Below are 15,312 nucleotides of genomic sequence, written 5' to 3'. Positions count from 1 at the left end.
TAACTGAACCCACATTTATTGATCAGAACCAGAAAACCTGCCTGGCAACTACATCCCCTCACTTGAAAACATAGGAAAGTGATCTTTTGTCATTTAATTAGCTGTTTATTTCCAGCAGCATACAGTACATTGTAATAGCAGCTTTTGTTCTTATGACTAGGAGAAATATCCAGGAGCTCAGCATGTTTATTGAAGTTCTTCCACAGTCAATTAAAGAGAAGCTGTTGCAGAACCCTCACCTCTCTGCCTCTGCGACAAATAATAATAATATTAATTGTTGTATGTTGTTGTAGTAATTATTATTATTATTATTATTATTATTAAATGATGATGATGATGATTATTATTATGGTTATTATTATTATTATTATTATTGTTATTATTATACTCATGGTAGTACGGTCCCTGTTTATTTAGAGGGTCGTGCTTCAGTAATATGAACCACACGTGCTCTTTGCATTTGAGCCTGGAGCCTGACAAAAGACAGAGATAGTGCAACGTTAACCTGAGCTCACAGGCTTTCTTTTTTTTTTTCCTTCTGTGTTTCTGAAAAGGCACAGGCAACCTCTAGAGGGGGGAAAAAAAGTGTCTTAAAAAGGGGGCAGGAATGTGGCTCCAAATCACAGGCGGCAGATATAGTGCAATTACAGCCAAAGGCAGGGAAGGCCCGAGCAGACTTTTCATTAGGTGCAAGGTCAGGAGAGGGGAGGGCTGACAAGTAAGAATGATTGGAGCTGTTCTCTGCTTCCAGCTCTATAGAATGTGTATAAATGGCGAAATTTATCAAGATATGGTTTCAGATGGGATTTGATCATTCCTGGATGCCCCACTGATTTTCTGCATGTAATTAACTCAATGGGAAAACTGAAAATCAGTTAAGCAAATTCCTTCTCCTAGCTTTGCTGCTTTCTTCTAATTGTGTTCCGGTGTAAAGGGTGATTTCCTTTATTGGAAATGGTTTGTGTTCCGGGATGTTATACTTTTAATTTAGTTCCTCGGTTTCCTAATTCAATGTTTCTTTCTTGAAGGGCATTCATTTTTCCGTGTGTGACGAGAAAGTGTGGCGCTTCCATCGGCTAGACTTTTTGCCACACTCTATTCTGTGAAGTAGCAGGTGAACAAAAATCAATTCGTTTTCATTTTTGAATACAGGGTGAACACAGATGCGTACGTAGCATTTATTTCAAGCTAGATTTCTCCAGGGTACGAGAACATGAAACAAATTAAGACTGCAAAAGAGTCTAACAGCTTGTTAATTGTGAACTGAGATCACACAATTTCAAAGCACCACGATAATGAGGCAATCGGCGGTAATTTCTGTCTTCATTATGCAAATATCACCACAAAGTGCTGGCATTTGAGAAAGTACATTATTCAGCATAAAATGCATTGTATTGCTGGCAACAAGCAAGAAGCTTCAAAGGTTAAAGTTGCCCCAGTATTCATAAACTATACACAGTGTTCTAGAAAATAGATTACAATTGTGCAGAATGTGCAGAATTGAGCATCTTCCCTCACTGCCTTTTAACGCCCTTGAACAGTGAGGATAAGGAGGGGATAATATATTGTATAATAACATGAGGAGGAGAATTTCTGTTTCTTTTTGTTTTCTTTTACAAAAGCTCTGCAACATAAAACACTGTTTCATAGAGGACTGGGTGATTGGTTATGTTTCCTGCAGGCTTTGGATTGTAAGTAGTGCCTCTCGGGATGCCTTGTGCCTGTTTGACAGTACTACCCTGTGTTACAGAATTACAACACCTAGGTCTTATTCCAAAAGTCTGATCTGCCGTTTCTTGCCATAACCCCTGTCTATGTCATGGTGAGGCTGAACCGCTGGCTTCGTGATTTTATGTAGATGTCTGCCCGGCCAAGCTTCCAAAACGCATTCTGCCCTTGCTGCAGAGCACATTTCACCATGACCCATGCATAGTAAAGGGAGGGACCTGCGTACGCGTAGTTTGGGGCTGGTGTGTTTGTGAGCGAGTGTGGGGGGATAAAAAATAGGGCTTTACCCAGTAGTGCCATCTGTTACGTAAGGTACACAAAGCCAGAAGCCATATGTCTGCCATCAGGAAGAGAGCAGGGCCTTAAGACCACCTAACTCACCAAGAACTATTAGCCCCCTGGGGCTCCAGGGTTTGGGATAAAAGGGAAACCTAAATATTATAGATGCAGAACAACATTTTCCAGAGCAAATCTCACATCCCATAGAGTATTGATCCTAAGGTCTGCATTTCATCAAAAACAATGCCTCTGCTTTCTGGGGAGAATAGACCACTTGTTAAATGTGATTCCAGTGACAATGAGATATTGTTGTTTTTTTGAGCAATCATTCGGTGTGTGTGGCACGGTTAGTAATGAAAACATTCTTAAATTCCAGGGTTCTGAGAGTTTTTCCTGTGTCCTTTTTTTTTCTAATGGAAGAAAGGAACAATTCATTCCGTTTTCTTAATAGTCTTCTTCTCTCACTTGAACCCCAATCCTCTGGAAAGCTGGTCTCAGAGCCTCTGCCATGTGTGCATTTTAATTGAGGTGTTCATTTCTGAAACCACATGTTGGGTTTGGCGGGGATAATTAAAGAGGGGTCTGGTTTATAGTGGGTTTGGGTTAGACACAGAAGGGCCACAGAGACTTAACAAAGGATTTAACACAAATCCAAAACCTGAATGTACAAGTGCTTTTAGAGTTACAGCACAAAACAGCCCAGATTCCAGTTCTGCAAGTGTATCTCTGTCATGGTCAGCGTCTTCAAAACTAGGAAGAATGACTCATGGAGAACCTGACTTCAGTTCCACATTTTATGAAGTATTAGATGATCCATATGAGTTCTGATGTTGCAGGTTTCAGGTCTTAGCTCGGAAAGTAGTGTCTCAAACACGTTTGACACGTGTTCCTGCAATGAAAATGCAACAAGCTGCCAGTGTCATTCAGACAATTTTCAAAGAACAGAGCTGTACATGGATGTGTGTTGAGGTGGTGCATTATTATTATTATTATTATTAGCATTAGCATTATTATTATTATTATTATTATTATTATTATTATTATTATTATGACACAATCAAAAGATCTGATCTCTTAATTTCATTCCCCACGTTGCAAAAAGGGTTTTTATCAGTCATGAATATACTATGTGATACATCTGAACAAACCACTTAGGAGCCGTAGAATGGCTTTAAACGGGCATTTTAAGTGTTTTAATAATAAACAAAGGGCACTTGTGAAAGACTACATAAATAGCCAGTGGGATTATTACCACTTGTCCATTCGAATAAATGACAGGGTCCATTAGGGAGTCATTAGAATTAATAGACGGATAAAAGCGTCAGTAACGGGGCTATTAATGTGCCTGTGATTAACCACTTTGCTCAGCGATGTTTTGCTTATTTCACACCAGTACCGCCGTAGCCGCGCGGTGCGGAATCTCGAGAATTGCAAAAGCAACATGGCGGCTGCCAGAACGACAAAACCATTAGGACTGCGGAGGTTTCGCCAAGTACAAAATAGCACCTAATGCGAAAAGACAGAAATATCCTGTATGGCAGTGCCCAAATCATGGAAGACTCGATTGATCTGAATTAGATACAGATGCCTGTTTCACAACGGTGGGAGCTGTGCACCCTGTTTCAGATATGCCGTATCTGTGATATGATACTCCAAAACGTTGACATTCACAAAGACCTCCATTAAACATTCACGCGGCATATTTTCTGCCATTTCAGAATCTTTCATCCGCAGGCCAGTTTTGCAAAAGATGCTGCAAACTCCCTACGGCGGGCACGAAAACGTCATTGCGCTGTGGTTGAGCTGCGCCCTCTTGTGGACAGTCTGTTACGACAGTAGGCCGATTGTGCACCAAAAAATATTTTTTGTCCCAAGTGCAAACTTTTTATCACAGTTGCCAGCATTCTTTTCCTTCCTTATGGTGAAATAACAGATTGTTATACCTGTTTTTCTGAGATTTTGTGTCCTCTTTTTCCCCCCTCTGCTATCCGACATGAAAAAGAAAATTAGGTGGATGGCGGTCCTCTGCCTCCAGTTGCTATTTTTAACATGTCCAGGAGGGGGAGCTGAAATGTCAGCTAAGGGCCGGAACGCCAGCCGCAGAAAAACGCGCTAACTTGCACTAAACTACCCAAGAGCGGGTGGCTGGAATCTTTCAGTAGAAAACTTCAAGGTTGGTTTCTATACCTAGCTGTCCTGGTAAAGTACTGCTTCTACAGAAATGCTCTGTACTGGCTATCGGTGCCATGAGGATTCTGCATACGATGTTTGCAGTAAACATGAGAATATCAACAATATTTCTGCCATTTCCTTTGATCTTAAAGCCGCACTAGGCGAAATAAATCAGAGCAGTAACTCTACAATAACGGACTATACAAAAAACAGATGGCTTTCTGGCCAATAAGTTAAAATCTCAGTAAATCATAAAATATTTCTCAAAACAATGCTAGTACATATTAGGTTCTAGTTTTCTTGATATAGCACGTTTCCTTCGTTTTTTAATAATCCTGTATAAATCTCGATATTTTAATCTATTACAGTTGATTTAACCACCGAACAATCATCAATAAGATGAAATTTATATATATTTTCAAGCAGGTATATACTGTATTACTAAGAAAGGTGCCGGCGTCTTTTAAAAATAAGGGTCGTAAATTTCATATATTAGGGTTTTATTTTGGAATTTTCTCCTGTTTTTATTTTTTACAGGTGGCGAAATTAACAGTACTTCTAGTTTAGTGCTTACTGCTATTTCTTACAGTACCTGGTATGCTTCGAACCATATTATTAATGTTTTCAGTGTTTAATTAAAGATTTGTAATTTCTGTTGGGCTGGTTTTAATACTACGTTGAGCATCTTTTCAGTTTAACCTAATAGCTGCTTGCTGACAGGTTAAATAAAAACGAAACGTAATGAAAAAATCGAGGGAATAAAAATAAGTAGACCTAGATGCAACTGGATATAGAGTCATCAAAAATGATTGAAGGATTATTTAATTATTATAATCGTTGCCAAAGGAGCGATTACAATATTTATCGTATTAAGATCTTTACTATAATGTCAAAAGGCGGTGATAATTCACTATAGCAAATTAGCAACTGTCGAAACTGTTAAAGACAACAGCGTAAAATCATTCCTGCATTTAAGACCGACATTATTTTACGCCATATTAAGCGATGGTGGTATATAAATCTATTGACTAGAAATAACATATTGTTTTAAACTGCCTTCATTGCCAAACCAATTTATTTTCATTATGTTATCGCCTATATTTATAAGCACATTGCGAATAAAGAATTTAATTTTCTTGTATTGCTTCAAGATTATTAACATTTCAGCGTTGAAATAATGTATTTATTTTTGGTCAATTTTGTCTTTCCAGTATCCTCAAGAGGAGGTAAAATAATGTATCATTTTTGTATGTATCTGAAATCATTGTGTTTAAGACTAAAATAATCTCTTAAACGTTAAACGAGAAAGTTTTAAAACGTTCGTTGCTTTGATCATAATCACAGTGTATATTATGATTTTAAATTTTACAGAATAATAACAAAATAGCTATCGTGCTGAAACGTAAAACAGACTCGTACACATTTTAAGACTGTATAAACTATCTTCATATTAAAAATGATTATTTCCTTCCCGCATATTTTTAATTCACTTAACCACTCAGTTTCGAAGTTCCTTTCTCTGTGGCGTTTTAATTTCTGTTTGCTTGTTTAAGGACGAAAAAGCGACTAGGCCAGTTCTAAATGAACACACAATGATCTATTATTGGTCTGTTTGTTTTTCTTACTGTAGCCTATAAAATCGTTCAGATCCCTATTCACGAATTATGCTTTCAGTTATGCCGAAAATGAATGTAAAGCGCTTTGACAACTAAGCCGCCTCGTTCTCTGGACAAAGAAAGGAGCGCGCACACCGTAATGGGGAAAGGGGAAAACGTATTCTTCGTGTTTGACTCGGGTATCGCATTACTGTAGTCTGTTCTCCTCGCATGTCAAAAACATTTAGACAATACGTCGTGTGTAAAATATTATAAAAATCACGTAGTTCTTACACAAGAGTGTAAATTGTATTTTATTAGATTTTGGTTCATGGTGGTAACAGCTATTATATGGGATATAAAAACGCCTTAAAGGGTTCTGAGTAGCTTAAACATTTTATGTTTTATGGGAGTAATGCATTACCATATTTTTATTATCGGTAGCCTGGGATACAGCCTATTGATTGCGTACCCTGTTGACTCTAAACCCTGTGAGTATTAATTGACCCAAGAGCAGGTAATTATTGATGCAATTAGGCTTTGCAAAATCCTGTATCACACCACACTACCCAACCATCAGAAGGCATTGAATGAGCTGGGGAGGAGAAGGACTGCAGCTTCTCTGAGAAGAGCATCTCAGCTGAAGGATGGTGGTTGCACTCACCGGTTGGGCAAAAAGAAAAGCAGAAGCACTGCAGGCATACGAAGGAATATCCTCACGTCTTCAGGAAAATCATTTAGCCAAAAAGGGAACTTTTTTAAAATGAACCAGGCAATACATAACAGGTACATCATAGCAGGGTTGAATGCATTGTTAATTGAAAGACGACACACACTGTTCCACCACATGGAATAACTCAGGCAAATGCAATTGTCCTTTGTGTTGGCAAAAATAGGCAACCATTGACCTGCATCTCCAGAAAGCAATACACAGGCTGATTGGCAAGGAAAAATAAAACTAGAGTCGTTCTGTAACATCTTACTTTGAAGGTGTTTTGCATCCACAAAGTAACACCAAAACTGGACCCTAGAGGAAAATCAGGCAGTTTTCATGGGCGGCACTATCATACCACAAGCGTGACCGGGTGTTGTATGTTTACTCATGGCCTCATGGCCAGTGAAATCCTCTTTCAAATCACTCTCCCTTTCCAGAGAGGATCAGAAACACTCAGGAAGGTGGAGGCCAGTCTGGCTGGTAATTTCTAAAAGCACTAGAGAATAATAATAGCATCTGTTGATTGATTAGGGTTTTGGATTCAGCAAAAGAAATGGCTTTTATTTTATTTTTTTTTAATCCGTAAAAAGTGTCTCCAAGATTCCTCTTATTGCAGAAGCTGTCTTGGAGTGTTAGAAGAGAAGGGATATAAGCACTCTTAAATTGGACGTAGAATTAGTTCTGCCAATATGGAATCCAGACATTAGACTCTTGAGGTGAAAGACATGTAAGAGCAAATATTGTAGTCTGAATGAGTATAATGGAATGCAAATATATTTTTCTACTTCTTAGAGGCAGTGTGGTTGGGGGCAGTGAAGCCATGTGCTTTATCAGGTACTAAGCATTGACCAGGGACTAAGGACCAGCTAGCATGAGCTGCCCTCTGAGTGACCTGAGCCAAAAGACCAATGTCTTCATATAGATATGCAAATAAGATAAACACAACACACACTGAGACAATCTTTTAGCAGTGTTTTCACACCTGGGTGATTTTCTTTACATTATTACCAAGCAATGGGCAGGTGTAACACAATTCGGAAACAGTCAATGAGTAATCCAGACCGCGTATAAATGCATGAAGTGTACCGGTTGTAGTGTGTAGTGTGATGTAAGTTTCATTTAATCTTACTTCGATCTTAAGGTGAGTGCGCAAAATCATACTAAAGGGGTTTTAGACGCGTAAGGAAAAAAGTAACAAATTTACAACACCAAGGATGATGTGAGAAACAATCTACAAGAATAGCCCTTAGAATGTGACCAAATATTATTCTGACGCAGCAAAAACATTATGGCAACCATCTTTGCGGTGATGTAGTAAATCGATCCATTCACAAACACTGAAAACACCCACTGATTGCCATCCTCCAATAACAGTGTTTGCTGGACAGATTAGGCTTTCGCTTCTTTTATACAAGAGGCTCTGTTTAAAGTTAGGAGTGCAGCTGTTTCTCCTGCAGGCTTTACCTCTCTTTTTCCAAAGGGCCTGAATTGTGTGCCGCTGAGACTGTGTGTGCTTGTGTGTGTAGCAGAAAATCGAACTTAATCCTAAATGGAAAATGTTTGTGCGCGAGAGAGAATCTCTCAATGCATCTTGATCGAGATTGTGTGCATGCATGCAGAACTGGAGGGGGGGGGGGTGTAGTGGTGTGTGTGTGTGTGAGGGGGGTCAGGTAGAGTGCCATTACTTGTTAAAGCCCTAAAGAAAAAAATAATTACTTCTGAAATGCAAATGGGAGAATTTTTCCCCTCAGGAGGCATGAGAAAATACTTTGAGAATCTAAATTCAAGCTGTAAGGTATACCTCCAATTACACTTTTCCTTCAGAAACAAGTCGATCTCACTATCAAAATAGAAATCTTTTAAATATTTATAAATAGAACAAAAATGACAATTGAGTATTTTCCTCAGTCTAATCTTGTTTATTGTGTATATTACTTTATTCACACATACTGATTTTTGACCAAACGGAGTTTGACAGCGCAGTTTTCTTCAGTCACTGAAGGGGATGTACAACAAATTGAAGGGGACTGAACTCTGTGTACACATTTCAGTTTCTGTTAAAATCTTTGAATTAAGACTTTTATATCTACGAATGTAGAATAATTAAGAATAATAAAAGACCTGTATAGATGCTAAAATTAACTATCGTTTATCAAAATATGGTCTTTTAAGAATAGTTTGTAATGCTCATAGGCAAAACTTTAAAAGATGTTGATTCAGAATATAGCTCTTTCACAGCTTGCATAGTGTATCAAGATTAGCATTGAGAAAAGACTAAGACTTACAAGCTCTTCCAAACAAGTAACTATTCCCCACCCAGGGCTTGTTATAGGTGAGCTAACCTACACCAGGTCATTTCCTCATTTCCTCTGCGGCATGCATACTAGCATAAAAACAGAATGCATTAAATGGTAATCTAAAAAAAACATATATTCATATTGCAATGCCTAGGATTGCATTAATTCTCTCACTGTTGACTCATCTTTAGTCTGCATGAAGAGGCAGTGACTTGATCACACATGATCATATCACTCAAATCTCTTAATAATCTTTCTGTCTTTCACCAGTCCACTCAAACCAGTCTCAGTGTGCTGAAATTAAAACACCGTTCAGAACAGAGTAAACACCTTTTCCATGGCTCTTAGTCTTCAATGAACAGACACTGTAAGCTAAGTGATATCTTGATGGGTTTGTGCAGGCTTTCATTTGAAGATTGTTTGCACTCTTTACCTTTGAGAAGTGTTACTTTCAACAAAAAAGAGATTGGTGAATGATGGGACAGGAAATCACATCAGACTGTGTGCAGCACAGGTTGCTTGCTCAGGATATGGGAAAAGGCCATTGGAAGTAGCTGGAATTTTCTCCCGGAAATGTGGAAACCGATACCCCCTGCTCATCAATGTTACCACTTCAGAACATGAACGGTTTGTTTCAATTAAACGATAAAGTTTCTGAGAAGGTGATGCATCTGACAGCTGTTTAAGTCAAACAGATGTTTCCTTCTCGGTGCTGCTTATAGAAACTTCTAGGAAAATCTTCCATGAATCAAAAGCCCGACTGCACCCTATCCACCAAAAGGAGGCCTATGCACGATGCTGACCTGAATAAACTAAGGGAAGAGATGTGACTTAACATGCCCGGTGTTATTGCAGACTCTGTTGTAAACTACCTTAAGCATTGTCTGGTGCAAGCTGCTAATGTAACAACAGAGATTCCACATGCAGCTTGCTTTAACAACAACAAGTAGAGGTGAAAACCGGGCTGGGAATTAAAAAGGTAGAAGAAAAACACAATAATCTGACTGTGGAGCCTTCTCCACAGTCATAAAAAGCTGTCATTACCACCTTCCAGTGCATACTAGTGTAACAGTTTTTTTTGGGGGGCTGTTTGGTACATTTTGTTGTTCTTTTTGGTTAACTGTCTCTTACCAGCCTGCTCATCCTTCTATTGGTCTATATTTAACTATATAAGGTATCCTAACAACATATGATTATGTGTGTTTAAATATACATAAATCCATGTTATTTATATCCTGTTTAATTCATTTTATTATAAATCATGAAGCATATCAGTTTTGTTTAGTTTTGTATAGGTCATGAAAGGTCGGCCATTATCTATTTTTCATGAAGCGTTACTGACAGTTGAAAATATCTTAATTTATATCATTCTGCTTCAAGATTCAGTCAAATATTCGCTACATTGGTCACGTGCTCCATGAACAACTCCATTTCAGTCCTCAAGATAAAAATCTAAATTTGCCATGTTACTGGACAGTTCTCCAAAACACCTGACATCGCTTGTACTGCCAAGGGGCCACATGCTGGACTCTCACTTCGTGAAGATACTGTACGTGGAACCTTGGTCACATGGTGAGTGAATGATTCATGGCATATGTTTACTTAATAAAACATGAAGTCAGTACCTGGCTTTTGTACAAACACACATCTAATACTGCTACTGCCAGTTTGTAAAACTAGCCTTCAAGGTGAAATGACCAATAATGACCACTGTGCCTTAAGGGTCAGCCCTGTAAGGACTCTGCTCAGGGTGAGGACACGGTGGTCAGCGCATCTAAACGAGCAGCAACATGCCCTGTCAGGCTCCCCAGCTGGAAAACATCTGACAATCACACCACATGGATCTGACTCGGAATGAGAAGAGCCTGGCAGAGCACTTGTACAAGTGTGGTTCAAGCTGGCACCCAAATCTGGGGGGGGAGGGGGGGGGGAAGATGTATTCTCTTGAGAAAACTCGCTGGATTTATTTTATGCTCGCTACAGTTACAATAGTCTGAATCCTTTTCCTCTCTCGAGCTGGTGGGTTATTATCTGCGCTGAGATTCTCCCTGGCGTGTGTGCGGAACAAGCTGGCTCAGCCTCAGCCCTGTGATGCCCTGGCTGTGTTGCTGAGCTTCCTCTGGGAAATCTGGCAAAGAGGCCACAATTTCCTCGACCTCAGGATAATAATGTGCTACTGATAAATGCCACATATAGAAGGGGGAGAGTGAGGGAGGAAAAAAAGTTCTTCAAGGGATCTTTGTCGGAAATCAAACCCACACAGCCGATCCAGGAATAAAAAAAAGCAAAGAACACAAGGCAGGCAAGAACTGAACGGCGAGGAGCGTGCTTGAGTGTCTGCAGATGCAGCTACGTGTGGCCAGATCTGATCAGTGTCATCTGAGCACCATCTCTCCCTCACTGCAGTGAAAGGCCTCCCAGCTCCCTTTAAGGGTCATGTTGCTTTTCATTAGGTCGACGTTAACACTGCGTTTCCTCCACAGGAACAGCAGTGCAGGGGATTTTCAAGGTTAAAGAAAGGAGGTCCCATATTTTCTCATTACATTAGCATCAATGCTTTTTGTTTCTGACGCCCCCTTTACTGACAGAGTTACAGATACAGAGCATAAAAAAGCCAAGGGAGAAGGGGCCGTGTTTCCAAATTGTACCAAATGCACTACTTCTCCCGGTGTCTTCTTCCTGTATAAAAATATCCTTCTCAGAACAAATCTGTAATCAATCACATCTCCCTGTGTTCCTGCAGACATTCTAGTGCTGCTGTCTGTATATAGGAGAGAATCATTTGTTTGTTGTTTTATAAAGGTGCAAGCTCTTTTATGACATTTACAAACCAGTAAAAACTAGCTATTGCAACAAAATTCTGTATTATTATAGAACTTGGAAGCGCAGGGAACAAGACTGGATTACTCTAATCTTATCACAGGTTCAGAAAGTTGTCTATGCAACACATACAGTAAGTACCGTATACCAGTGCATGTGTGAGCACATATAAGCATGACAAAAGCACCACAAATTAGACTGAGCACCATGTTGGATTCACATATTAAAAGACTAAACTTACAGAAATGGTTTTCAGGTTCATAATGGTTTAGTCAATTAAACTTGACTGTGGTAAAAATAACTCGCTTGGGCTCATTACGATCTCCCAGTTCCACACGCAACTTAAAACTCCACTTAACCAATGGATACAAGCTACCAGATGATCATGTCACATAGACAACTCACTCAAAGGGTGGTATATTATTTATTCAGGCAACTTCAGACACAACTTATACTTAAGATGTTTGTAATGGCAGTCGCAGAAGACATTCAACATCATAAAGACAAAGAATGTATTATAAATGCACTTCAGTTGAGTTCTTACCAAATACTTGAAAGACCGGCGCACAGTAATGGATATCTGATACATCTGTTTTTTACATTAGACTAGTGTCCCTAACAGGAAAGCAGATTTTTTTAAATTATTTTTGTTGGCCATGTGAATATAACATGCACCCTCTCGTCTTTTTCTTATCCTCTGTGGAGCAGTCAGACGCTGATAATTTAAGCATCCACTCTGCCCAAAAAGCCCTGTATGAAGGTAATATCTCAATTAAGCCGTGAATAAATCTCACTGCCACACCGAGATCAAAAGGAGATCTATCTATCAAATAATGAAATAAAATAAATGATAAGGCTTGAAATTGACCAGCAAGTATTCAGTTGTTTGTCTAATTCTCTCCCTCATATCGGTTTGTAGACACACATACTTTCAGAGAAGCTATCACTGTAACAGTGAATAAATGGCACATTGAATTATATTTCAAAATATAAATTACTTCTCACTTCATGGTTTCAAGACGTAGCTGGCTGTACGGGGGTCTCCTCAGCCTTACAAGGAGTTGATGCCTAATGCAAGCTGTGTTCTGTGTCTATTACTGTACATGCTGTATCGCTTCGCCCATTAAAAACAATTTGTCTTACAAGCCACAATAATGCACCATGCAATTTAAATTTGGTCATATGGACGGTGCGCACATGTAAAGTTATTGCAAGATAAGCATAACAGGAAACAGAATTTTGATCAGGGGAAACTGATATCCAGATGTTAATTTGGGCATTAAACCCAGTCATGTATCATTAATCATCTTTTGGTCTGACGTTTCGTATATTTCCATTTTTCAAACAAACTGCAGTATTATTGGGGGGAAAATTTAGTTTGCAAGTTTGCATTGGGTTATTAGTCTGTACGTACCTCTGTGCAGCAGAGACTTGCTGGTCTTTCCTAGAGCATTTGAGGTAATGGAATTCCTGAGAAAGAAAAAAAAGATGGTGTTCCTAAATGTGTCTGGTTTTTATGAGAGGCCTGTTTTTTTAAATTACAGTCTACCACCACCGTGACAATGACCACACCACCATCACTACTACTACAGCCAGCAAAAGCATTTGATATGGATCTCATTTACAAATTTAGGGTGTCCATGTTGACTTCAGTGCATAATTTTCTCTGACTTTCATACTTTCCAAGAAACTGTAAAACAGAAAATCAAAAGCAGTTCGGATGATTTCATTATTTAATTTATTGGACAGACAATATATATTTACTTGAACAGACAACATATGTTGAATAATTCATATACATATATAATTTTAATATGGCTATCATATGTAAGGAAGTAATATAGTTTGATTAATGATGACTGAGAAGCCAGATGGCAACTGGATTTTAAAGTAATGTTTTCTCTCACAGGAATACATAGATCACAAGCTTAGGAAATTGTTAACTGTCACATATACTTTAGGTAAAATAAGCAGGCATTTGAATATCATTTCATTTTTCTTCATTCTACTCCCATACGGTTCTGTCTGAATTTAATGAGCAAGTTAGCTCTTAAAGCTCATTAGCAGGTGGTGCCTTGTATACAGCACTCTTGTATGGTTATTCCTAAATATTTGATAATTATTTACAGCAATTCATAGTTTATGATGATTTAATGTAAATAAGCAAAAGCCACTCAAGTTGTGTAACAGGCTACTAAATTAAGATGGCACTGGTAATGCAAATAGTACACCACAAAGATTTATATTGAAAAATGTATGGTATCATATTTTGGGGATTACTTTTGTCTTTTAGTGTCTAAATATTGTACTCTACTACACTGTTTATTTTCTTTTCCAACATATTTTCTTTTTCTGTACTTAAACTCCTAAGTCTTAAATGGCACTCTGGGCAAGTACATTCCATCTAAATCAATTTGCATAGAAATAAAATAAATCTTTTGCACATGGAAACCTTTATTGGTAATACAATCGTATTGTTTTAGACAAGAAATGTAATGTAACTAGCATACGTCTTGATGTTGGGATATAATTTTAAATCAAATAGTGAAAAAAAAAATTCCGGATCCAGTTTTATTAGTTTTGGATAGACTACTTTATTTTTATTAATCAAATCGTTTCAATTAGTTTTACATGATTTGACTTTTTCTAAACTGAAAATAGTAGCTGGCCATCACTCAAGAGTTTTAGTTAAGGAGCCTATTTAGAAAATTTACATATTTTCTTTTTTAGTACTACCTGAGATGAAAACTTACATATTAACTCCGAGCTTAAGTTTATCGACCAAGGAGAAACCTGCGTGACTTTGGTGCACACGACACCGGGACGTGTGAAAGTTTAATTAGTGTGTAAATTCCGCTAACTGAGGTTAATAAGGGGTTACAGCATTCGTTGTATCTGTGCCATTTCACACACAATCCTTAAAGAAAATGTGTAATTATCATTCAGGGAAATAAAAATGCTTTAAACCACAGTAGTTTCGTTTTTTTAAAGGAAGTGGGGAATACGTCTTTCTGAGGTAGGTATAATGGAAATAAAACAGCCACAGAATAAGTTATATATTGTAATCATTAAGCAGTTTGCCTGGTATCATTTGAAAAAAAAAACGTACTGTATGAATAAAGTCAATGTAGGTTTAAGTAAAGACCTGCGTTTAGATTTTTTGCTATCTTTAAACTCCGTTTTATAATCTACCTTCAACGCATAGAGAATAGTTCAAGGAAGTGTTAAAAGATTTTAGAAGTTTTAAGCCTATAAATTTCCCCCTTTCGCAATACAACCTGTATGTCCTTCTTCGCATTAAATTCATCCTAGTACATTCTATTCTCCATTTCAGGTTATTTCTCTCCCGTAATCTTCAATCTACACAACTATCTTCTGCTCATTACCTTCAGCGTACAATATTGGCCAAGACTCGATACTTTTTTTGGTAGGTCTAAGGTAATTTCTTCAAGATTTTATGTTTGAAATGCCTAGAGGATGTTAGGTGGTAAAACCGAACGTGAATGTAAGCTTTATCCTCAGAATATTGTGCTGTGTAAGTTTTGCATCGACATAGACGCAGGAACGACGTAACAGTCGTCACCAAACTCTTGCTCTGAATGCTATTTTATAAATCGATCCTAACGAACGAACCCCACGGAAACAACATTACATTTTTTTCAAATTACACCACCATGTCAAAGACAAAGGACTTTGAGACAAAAAG

Source organism: Atractosteus spatula, chromosome 7 (genome assembly GCF_055471065.1).
Source record: "Atractosteus spatula isolate fAtrSpa1 chromosome 7, fAtrSpa1.hap1, whole genome shotgun sequence".
Lineage (NCBI taxonomy): Eukaryota > Metazoa > Chordata > Actinopteri > Semionotiformes > Lepisosteidae > Atractosteus > Atractosteus spatula.
This window is presented reverse-complemented; position numbering follows the sequence as displayed.